Here is an 11534-nt window from a genome sequence, read left to right on the forward strand (position 1 = left end):
CCGCCAGGATACGGGTGCGAAGCGCTTTCGGAATAACGGGGACCCAACGGGTGCCTTCAGAGCAATAAATATAACGGGACAGCACGCCGTTGTCAAGTTTGAAATTTTGGAGTTGTCTGCGCATCCTAGCGGTAGGAGGGTGAGAAGCACCGGTGAGAAGGTTGATTAGGGAAAGACAGTAGGGATCGGCTTGCTGGTGTGAAATAATGGCGTACCGATCTGGAGCAGCGGCAGGAGTAGCACAGGGGATGTTTGGAGCTCTGGACGACATTGCGACGCCGAGGGTGCACGCAGGAAGGCGCGAAGAAGCACTAGGTGGTGATTCTGGGAGCGGGCAGCGGGAAAGAGCATCGGCATCTCGATGTTTGCGACCTGATTTGAATATGACATCGAAGTGGTATTCCTGCAAACGCAGAATCCAACGGCCAAGGCGTCCAGTCAAATTTTTGAGGGTTGATAACCAGCACAGAGCGTGGTGATCGGTAACGATCGTGAAATGGCGGCCGTAGAGGTAGGGGCGGAATTTCTGAACTGCCCAAACGACGGCGAGGCACTCTTGCTCTGTGATAGTGTAGTTGCGTTCCGCTGGTGTTAGAGTTCGACTGGCAAACGCAATTACTTTTTCCCGAGAAGCGGTGTCACGTTGCAGAAGTACGGCGCCGATACCGAGGCCGCTGGCATCGGTGTGGAGAATGGTAGCAGCAGTGTCGTCGAAGTGAGCGAGAACAGGGTCCGAAGTGAGGGCATTCTTTAGGGTTTGGAAAGCTTTTTCGCATTCTTCGGACCAATTGAAAGTAGTACTGTCGGTAAGGAGGCGGTGGAGCGGTGCAGCAATGGTAGCGAAATTGCGAATGAAACGGCGAAAGTACGAAGACAGGCCAAGGAAACTGCGTAGTTCCTTAGTCCGTTGAGGGCGTGCAAAGTTCAAAACTGCAGCAAGCTTGTCAGGGTCGGGTCGAATGCCATCGCGGCTGACGAGGTGGCCCAGGATCTTGATTTCTTTCTTGGCGAAATTACACTTTTTTGTGTTCAGCTGGAGACCGGCGGATGCTAGGCACGTTAATACTTGATCAAGGCGGCATAAATGATCAGAAAAAGTCGCAGAGAAGATAACTATGTCGTCCAGGTAGCACAAGCATGTTTTCCACTTAAGTCCTCTAAGAACAGTGTCAATCATGCGCTCAAACGTAGCGGGGGCATTACAAAGTCCAAAAGGCATGACATTGAATTCGTAAAGCCCATCGGGAGTAGCGAATGCGGTTTTTTCTTTGTCGGCTTCGTGCATCGGTATCTGCCAGTAACCGGAACGCAAATCCAAAGTGGAGAAATATTCGGCGCCCTGAAGACAGTCGAGGGAGTCGTCAATTCGTGGCATAGGGTAAACGTCTTTGCGAGTGACTTTGTTAAGTGCGCGGTAATCAACGCAAAAACGCACGGAGCCATCCTTTTTTTTGACCAAGACGACCGGAGATGACCAGGGGCTAGCTGATGGCCGAATAATGTCTCGTCGGAGCATAGCATTCACATTATCTTCTATGATTTTACGTTCTGATAAGGAAACACGATAAGGGCGGCGGCTAACAATAGAAGTACCTTCTGTAATAATGCGGTGCTGTGCAGAAGACGTTCGGCCCAAGGTCGGAGAAGTGACATCAAAGGAGGCTTGGTGTTTTCGAAGTAATTCCTGCAAAGCTTGGCGGTGAGTCGCAGGAAGGTCGGGATTGATGGTGCCAAAGAGAACACAGAGAGAAGCATCAGAAGAAGCTGCTGGTGAGGAAGAGGGGGCGGTAAGGGTGGTGAGGGACACCGGGTGAATGTCCAGGGCACAAGGAAAACATGTCCCTTTAGTCAGCACAATGGGCTCTGGCGAAGTGTTCGAAGCAGCGACAAGCGCTGTGCCATGCTCAAACCGAACAAGACTTGGTGGTAGCGCGATTCCACGGGTCAGATGGCGATCAGAAGGCACGATTAGCACATCTCCGTTATCAATGTCAGTAGCAGTAAGCGCAACAAGTTGTTCGCATCCAGGGGGCAACACTGAGTCAGTAGCGGCAAGTAGGCGATAACGGGGCTCGGGAGGTTCAGAAGACGGATCGCTCTCGGTCATGTAAATGACCCTGTCGCGACACGAAATGCTGGCTGATGCGGCAGACAGAAAATCCCAGCCTAAAATAATTGGGTGAGCGCAGGGTGACATCACGGCAAATTGTACATAGTGGCGGACACCATCAACAAAAACTCGCACAGTACACTTAGCAGAAGGCCGAATTATTGCACCATTAGCTCCACGGAGTTCAGGTCCATCATAAGGCGTTTTCCCTTTTCGCAAGCGGGAGCACAAGTCAGTGTGTATCACAGAAACAGCGGCGCCCGTGTCAACCAAAGCCTCAACAGACAAACCTTCAACCCGCACTAAAATAATATTCCAGGGACGTTCCGGAGGATTTTTGGGATGGTCGAAGAGTGCAGTTTTCCCTCCTAAAACTGCAGTGGTCAGTTTTCCGACAAGCGGGGGGTCGTCAGAGAAGCTTGACGGAGAGGCGAGGTTGAGCGGCGAAAAGGCGAAGTAGAACGGCGTCTTGAAGGCCTGTAACCAGCAGGCGGAGCGGGGCTTTCTGGCGGGGGTGATGAACGTCGGGGATAATCAGGGAATGTACGGTGGTTAGAGCCGGAAAAGCGAGGAGGGTAGTCTGCTTCAAATGATTCGTAGCCGCGGCGTTCATTCTGGAGCCTGCGACGACAGAAGCGGGAAATATGGCCTCGGTACCCGCAGTAATAACAAACAGGGCGGGCTGGGCGCCAGTTAGGGTAGTATGTCGGCGCCGCGGCAGGTGGTGCCAATGCAGCGACATGAGCAGTGGTAGGCGCCGGTGGCGTAGGCGCTCCAACTGCAGGCGGCAAGGATGTGACCTGGGCGTACGTTGGCGCCTGACAGATGGTAGGAGCGACCGATGTTGGCGGGCAATAGGTCATTGAGGCCAGCTCTTCTTTGACAATGCTACGCAGGCCGGCACTTGAAGGATGTGGCTCAGATGCAGGGCGGCACAAATTACCTTGAGTCGATAGCTCTTCACGAATTAATCCGCGAATAAGAGCACGGAGGTCAGCTTCGGCAGTGAAACCAAATGAAGTGGGATCAGGCTGCAGGCGTATTGACTGTAGTTCGTCAAGGCGTTGGCAGGTCGATATGATGGCGTCAATTGTGGTAGGGTTCTGCACGGCCAGGGCGTTATAGGCGAGTGGCCCAATACCTTTAAGGACGTGCCGAACCCGCTCGGCCTCTGGCATGGTGTCATTTATGCGCCGACAAAGTGCTAGAACATCTTCGATATAAGAGGTATAGGTCTCATTGGACCGCAGAAGTCGGGCTTCTAGCTTCTTCTTGGCGGACTCCGTGCGAACAGTAGGAGCGCAGAAAATCTGGCGTAACTTTTGTTTAAAGGTAGCCCAGTCAGGAATCGTCGATTCATGATTTAGGAACCACGTTTTGGCCACATCCGTCAAATAAAAGGACACATTAATTAGTTTAAGCGAATCGTCCCACCGGTTGAAAGCACTGACCCGGTCGTAGCTGTCGAGCCAGTCATCAGCGTCGTCGCCTCGGAGACCGGCGAACATTTGCGGGTCGCGCTGACGGCTGCTGACAGTCCAAGTGGCAAGGGGAGCTGGAGTCGAGTTGGTAGAAGCCGAAGTAGCGGAGTGGCCCTCTTGAGTCATGACGATGGTGGTCGGGGTCAAACGGCGGCCAGAACGAAGCTCCAGGTGGATGCAGGTGACGAAGCAGCGGGGAAATCAAGGCGCACCTCCACCACGTGTAAGGTAACGCGAAGGTCGGACTTGGGGAATCAGGCTTTATTGCAGACCTGAAGCCTTGGTCGCACACTGCAGCCAAACACACTCCGCGATGACGATGGGTATCTACCAGAGGGAGCAGGATGAAGATGAAGCAGCACTACGGTGGCTGCAGCACGTTCAGCCGTGTGGAAGAAGAAGCGCCACACAGTGCTCACAATATATATATATGTATATATCGCGGCTATCGCGTGGCGGGTTATTCGGAGGTAGTGGGTTCGGTTCCCACCATCGGCAAGTTGTTTTTCTTTCTACTCTGCGTTTAATTATCTTTCCCCTTCAACAAATTACATTACTAATTTATGTGATTATCCAAGTAAAAATTAAAAAAAAAGACATAGAACATAATCCCCAATGCTTTCCTTGGCCTCGCCGACTGTTGGCTTCTTTCCTTCATGTATTATAACGCGCACCCTCATTTCCCCTTCATTTATCTGCTTGGAGCTTACGGGGGTCTCGGTTCTGGCACTCTTGAAGCCATAGGTAGCGTAAGAGGGTTCTAGCACAGCTTTCGCCCTCGCTCTTGATCACGTTCTACGTGACGCTGGCGGTAACACAGGGCTTTCCACGTCCGCCGCTATGGTTAAGGGTGGCGCTGGTGAACACTCTCAAGGTTAGTATATAGACATCATTAATACCCGAGAAAGTAGCAGGGGGGACAGCGGCCGATGTAGCTCAGTTGGAAGAGCAACAGACGCGATGTTCGGAGGTCGTGGGTTCGGTCCCCATCATCGGCACGTTGTTTTTTCTTCTACTTTGTGTTTAATTATCTTTCCCCTAAGCAGATTACATTACACATTTCTGTGATTATCCATGTAAAAATAAAAAAAAAGACAAAACGTAATCCCCAATGCTTTCCTTGGCCTCGCCGACTGTTGGCTTCTTTCCTTCATGTATTATAACGCGCACCTAATTTCCCCTATATATATTTAATGAAGAGGGGTGTATTGGAGGTTATTCAAAGTGCTTGAGACGGCGATCGATGACACAAGACTATCGTAGAGCGAAGCACAATCTTGTCCGAGCTCTCAGTGCGCGTGCCAGCTGTTCGGCGTCTTCATCGTCGTTAGTGTCTTCTTCCGTACAATATATATATATATATATATATATATATATATATATATATATATATATATATATATATATATATATATATATACACATACAGAGCGAAGGGTGCGCTTCATTCAAAGAAACATTTTATTGGACTCGACGTTTCGACCAGTAGGTGGCCTTAAATGTTAAATGTACGTTTAATGCTTTCGCATATATATATATATATATATATATATATATATATATATATATATATATATATATATAAAGAGAGAGAGAGAGAGTAAAGGTAGTTAGTTCGCAATGTTCCAGAACTGATACGCGTAGAAACATGACTAGGTTGGTTTTTAACATTTCGATTCGGAACCAGTCTTGATCGGAATGTTTATAGGGGTATCGAAATGGTGAGTCTTTTCTAGATAGCAAGCACACAGGGTGACAGTACAAAAAGCATAAGAATACTAAAAAAAAACTGATTAAACGCAAAGTATGTAATTGCTCTCACAGAATGCTTGTGCGATGTCACGGGTCAGGTGATAGCGGCTATAAAATCAACTGCACTGATCTTGGCTGTTCTTCGCGTGCCAGACAGCATGGGAATAACCCCAGGCATATGGCGTGCTCTTTTGTCATGTGTGCTACGTGGTGAAGACAAAACAGAGGCGACGAGGATTGGATCTGCCCTGCAATTGAAGTAGCGCAGTTTGGTAGTGCAAGCACCAGAACGCCAGATAGGGCAAGCACCTGGACGCCGGATAAGTGCAAGCACTGGAACGCCGCATAGCAGCATGGCTACGCTCGGCCAGTTAGGCAAGTTTGCCCTGGACGGAGAGGAAGATGTCGAGTCCTACGTCGAACGCTTTTAACACTAACTGCGAGCTAATAAGGTGAGCAGCGACTTGATGGTAGCGACTATTGTGACTGCCAGGGGGCTGTAGAACCTACATCTATCGGTGGGCTTAGCGGAACTCTAGAGAGATTGCAAATGTTGATGCTCTGTCACGGCAGCCCCTGACAAGCCAAGCTGATGAACCTGACAGCGTTAATTTGTTTTGTGTACTTGATGAAGTATCTCTCTCTGTTAAGGAAATAAACCTCGAAACGCGCAAGGACAAGGTTTTATCAAAGGTGCTCTATTATGCACAAACCGGTTGTCCTTCGAGCATTCAAGATGACCTGCTTGACCCGTATTTTTTTTGCAGCCACGACATTTCTATCTTTCATCTTTATTTTCACTGTGAGGTACATGTGCATGGATTATCAGTATTACAGAAGGAGGTCCCGAAGTATAAACTGTCCGGGGGACCTCCTATGACAGAATGGATAAGATTAGCAGGTAACATACTAGGCAGTGAAGAAAAGAATATACAGGCGTGCAGAGAAAAACTATAATTCAATACTAAAGAGAAACAGTGCAAATAAATTTTAAATAAACAGGAACTTCAATAAAAATGCACGAATTGCAGAAATTAGCGCATTACTAGTACAAGAATAAATAAACTGTAAACACGGAAACTATGATCGAGACAAACATCTTAAGACGGTGGAACAAAAAAGGTAGAAAATAAATAGGTCTTTAATGAACGATGAAACGAATGAATAGTAGAATTCCAAACGGATATGCCTGAGAAGTATGCAGTTTGTTAAGTGTGCGATAATAATTGAAAACGGATGCACGGTAAGGGCTGAAGGTAAGTATGCGGAGTGCCTGATTTTGAAGGTGGCGAACACATGAAAGGTGAGTGTTGTATGTGTTACCCCATGATGACATGCAATACGAAAGGTGGCTATGTATGAACGAGAAATACAACATGCGAAGTGTAGGTAGGTCAAAGTAATGTCGGGCTTTAATTATTACGTGAATACCGAAGGCCGCTTTAGATTTAATGAATTTGGTATGCTGATGAAACTTTAGTTGATTATCTAGGACGACACCAAGAAATGTAGTAGATTCTGACGGGTAAATTGTGTCCGTGCCTAAATGTACCTGAAGAGAAGGAACTGCCTCATTATTGCGTGCGTGAAAAAGATTGTGTAACTTGGGTAAACCGTGTAGTAATACCAGTGTACCTGAGTGCACAAGTGCTGTCAATGTTACACGTAGGCCACCCGAGAATGAACCGAATGAAAATACTGTCGCGAAGCCACATGTAGTGGCAGAGAGTAACTCAGGAAATGGAACAAACCTTGAAAGAGTATGCCACATGCCAGATATCGTAGAACGCGGCAGATTGCTCCCTTTTCATCCTGAGGCTGGCCCCCGCATAGGCAGGAAAGAGTGCACCTGGACTTTGCGTATTGTGATGGGCAGTGGTTTTTTGTGCTTGCGGACACGCATTTCAAGTGGATGGAAGTGTTTCTGATGATTTCGACGACCAGTGCAAAGACTGTGGAAAAACTGCGTGATGAGTTCTCCGCATGTTGGTTACCAGAAGAGGTAGTTACCGACAACAGCCCGCAGGTTTCTTCCAAATATTTTTAGAACTTTTTGACCAAGAATAGCGTTCGGCACAGTAAATCTCCTTACCATCCTGCTTCAAATGGCAGTGCGAAGCGTAGTTTGCAGAATGTGAAAAAAGACTTCTGCAAGCAGATCCAGGACGAGCACCGGAAAGGGGAGACGATGTGTATGCAGCGGATCGGTTCCTGTTCAGGTACAGGAACATACCAACGGGATCCAGAGAGGAAACACCAGCGCAGAAATTCCTGTCGTGATCGCCCCTAACCCGACTGATACTGTGCACCCTGACATGAAGCAAATAATCAGAAAGATATTGCATCGTATAAAGTAATCTGCAAACTAAACCCGCGAATCCTGGGGAGTATTTGAAAATGGTGATCGCGTTTTAGGAAAGGGTCTCCGACATTTCGATGAAAAATAGATAGCAGAAATAATCCGCTGGTGGGTGAAAGCGTGCAGGTACTTGTTTCCTACGGCGAACGAAGAACAAGACGTTCAGGCTGATGTCCTCCGACGGTCTACATTTCAGGACAAGGTGACGTCTACCCATCCTACCATCCCGACCGGGGGTGATCCGAGTATCCAGCTGCATATGATTCTGCCCTGAGGTTACGGGGCTTCACACCTCGAACGACCCGACAACAAACGAAGGCAACACTTCAGCACCAGAATTTCCGCAATCGGGCTCTGCGCGTGCACCACAGCCTGATACTCAACGGCCACCTTACCTTCAGCCAGACCCTCAACCGCCACCTGATCCCCAGCCTAGTCCTTAAGCGAAACCTACTCCGCAATGACCACTACGTTGTAACATTCGTAAGACAAACGCCTCAGACCGCAATCGGCAATAACAACGACAAACACAGTATAGGGGAAGGAATAATGTGTACAGCGCTCACAGCATGCTTATGTGACGTCACGGGTCTGCTGATAGCTGGTATAACTGCAGCTGCAATGATCTTGGTTGTTCTTCTCCGTGTGCCAGACAGCCTCTGAATACACCCAGGCATATGTCGGGCTCTCTTGTCATGTGTGCTACTTGGTGAAGACACAACGCAAAGCAACACACATACCGCGAACGAAATGCACTAGCACGTGCTCATCATTCACATGATGAACCACGGCTTGAGTGTTCTTTGTTTAGGCATCGTTCAGAGCGAACTACCTGTCCGCACGCTCACGACTGCACAACCTCACCTTCGATAAGGTGTCTGACACCTCACAAGCATTCCCGCAGCACCGGTGGCATCCAGCTGCACAATCCAGCTCCGAACGGAACCGCAGATTAAATTAATCGTGTGCACGGGCCAGCGTTCCTTGGCCACTTCGGTCACTTTCCGTAGGGGAGAAACGCGGCCCGCACATCGTATTCGGGCTCAATGTGCAAAAAAAATGCATCTTGAGGCGCACGTCTTTGTTTGACAGGTCAAATACAACGCAGCGTCGATCTTTCAACCTCAGTTCTTACAGTCAAGCAATCGCTTTAGTCCGTCTGAACTTCTAAAAGTAACTGCTCACGCATGGTTCATTTGATAAGCTCCCAAGGCCCCCACCTCCGGAAGGAGATTCGCACTTGAAAGCGCATCCCTGAAATCTTCCACTCTATAAGGCTTGGATGTCAGATCCACGTGCAACAACAAAATGTTCAAAATCAATCGACCTGAAGGCCAACTTGGCAGAATAATCCGGTACTCGTCTTACATTGGCGCAGAATTCCTTAGCACGGCTAGATGCTGCCGCTGACATCGGAAGTGCATAATGTGCCCGTCTGGTCTAGTACCCTAATTCCACAGAAATAGCGGCTACAATAAGAATCGCTGCACTAAACACTAGGGCATTGGTTGCAAGACAACGGCAGTACCAACTTAGCCGTTTATTACTTGAAAACGATCTGGACGTTATAGCATCCAAGAAACAAAGTTTAAATTCAAGACCAGACGGATTGCAGGGGCTACCTTTCCGATCACGGTATGATGTTTGCGTGTGCCAAGCTTTAGGTAAATCAGGGAGGGTGTCTTCTCCTGCTCTGGATCTCAATTGGAATTACCGTAGAGAGAGTGACAGTATGTCAGAGTGGTAGCTATTTAGTTTGTGACTTTAATTCTTCTGGTTCACAGTGGAGGGTTGTTTGTGTGTATGCGCCGAACAGAGAACAGGAACGCAAAGATTTCGTCGGGCGAATTGCTCCTTATGTGAGGAGTGATCGGAATGCGACCTTACTGGGAGATTTCTATGTTGTGTGTGCGTCGGAGGATAGAGGTAAAAACAGTGCTCTGGTTTTAAACGAGCATGTCCAATAGCGTCACCTCGAGGATGTTGCTAATTTATTGTCGAAGTCTGATGTGCCGCAATTCACATATTACCAGAGAGACAGTCACGCAAGGTTAGATAGAGCTTATGCGTCTGCTCAGCTTGCTCCTCTCTGCAACAACTATATGGTAAAGCCTGTTTCGTTTAGTGACCATAGCTTGGTTATGTGTACAATTGGATCCAAACAAGCGAAGCCGCATTTTAATTGGGAGTTATGAAAGCCTAACGACAGTCTACTCACAGATGAAAGTTTTGTAAATACTGTACAGTGACGCATAATACCTTTCTTTGTGAAGTATAACCTAAAACATTACTTGAATTATTGAAGCATTTTAAGAGGGATGTTAGGATATACGCAATTGAGCGATCGGGCTCCTTATATAGAGAAGAAAGGAGTTAAGAGAATAAATTGCAAGGAGAGCTTGACCTTTTGTTAAGCTTAGAAAGTGCGCAGCCAGGGCAATATATGAAGGAAATGAGAATGGATAAAAACCACCTAGAGGCTATCAATATACGTAAGTACACAGGTACTGTTGTCATCCGAGCACGTGCACAAAGAATATTTTCCCAAGAAGCGCCCACCAAGCGTGCAATAGGCGAGGAAAAAAGGCACGTGATAAAGAATGAAATAAAAGAGATTAACAACAGCAATGGGGTCACAAGCGACAGGGTGGAGATGCAACAAGCGTTCGCAGAATATTTTCGCTCCTTTCTAGGCCACGCAAGGCGAGTGGAGGAAGGATTTGTAAAAGGCTTTTTGCCACTGATGCCAAGACTCGATGACACTGTGAAAGCAAGCTTGGAGAAGCCCACCAGCATGCGATAGTTAAAAATTGCTATAGATGGCCTAACCGCTGGAAACTCGCCTGGTCCTGATGGATTCGGCATAGCTTTTTATAAAGCTTTTAAGGGAAAAGTAGTGCAGGCATTGCATCGAGGTTTGAGCGAGGCATATGATAAAGAAGAAACGCCGCCGTCCTTTAGAACGACGCACGTGTTGTTGATATCAAAGAGTGATGACCCCGTCAAATTGCTCTCAGTGAAGTCGTACCGGCCTATAACACTTGCCGATGTGGGTTACAAAATCTTCATGAAGGACCTAGCGAAACGATTGCAGAACGTAATTAAAATATTGTTGTGCCACATCAAACATGTGGAATAAACGGGAGAAGCGTGTATACAAATATTCACGCAGCTAGAAGCATTTTGGAATGTTGTGACGTGTTTGCCGATCACGTTGCAATGTTGCAACTAGATTGAAGAACGCTTCTGACCGGGTAAGTCACGAAATTTTATTTTCAATACTGAATTATGTAAGTGTAGGCTCAGTGATATTAGATAGAGTTAAATTTCATATGCAAATTGTTTCACTAGCATTGTTGTAAATAAAAAAGTCACAGAGAGCTTTCAGATAAGACCGTCCGTAAGACAAGAATGTCTAATTTCTGCTGTGTTATTTGCCATACATAGAGAACCGTTTTGCTTAAAGGTGCATAAAAATGAAAGCGTCCGAGGATTTAGACTTTTGGAAAGCGAAGTAAAGATATTGTCATATGCTGACGACATAGCAGTTTTCGGTCGAGGTCAAGACAGCGTTTCAGAAGCAATCAAAGAGGCTAGTCGATTTTATAGGCAAACAGCCAGCGAAGTCAACTGAGACAAATATTTGTGGCTGTAGCATGGGGCTTGGCGCAACGCACCTTTCCTTTTCGAAAATGTTTCTTAGTTTGTCACACCTGCGAGGTACCTTGGAGTGCCGCTGGAGCACTACACGGATGCGAAAGACTGCTGGAATGCTGAACATGAACGTGTCCACTCAAAAACAACAAACTATGGTGTCCTTGATTTATTAATT

The sequence above is a fragment of the Amblyomma maculatum genome, chromosome 11, assembly GCF_055883805.1.
Source record: "Amblyomma maculatum isolate TAMU_Amacu chromosome 11, ASM5588380v1, whole genome shotgun sequence".
Taxonomy (NCBI): Eukaryota; Metazoa; Arthropoda; class Arachnida; order Ixodida; family Ixodidae; genus Amblyomma; species Amblyomma maculatum.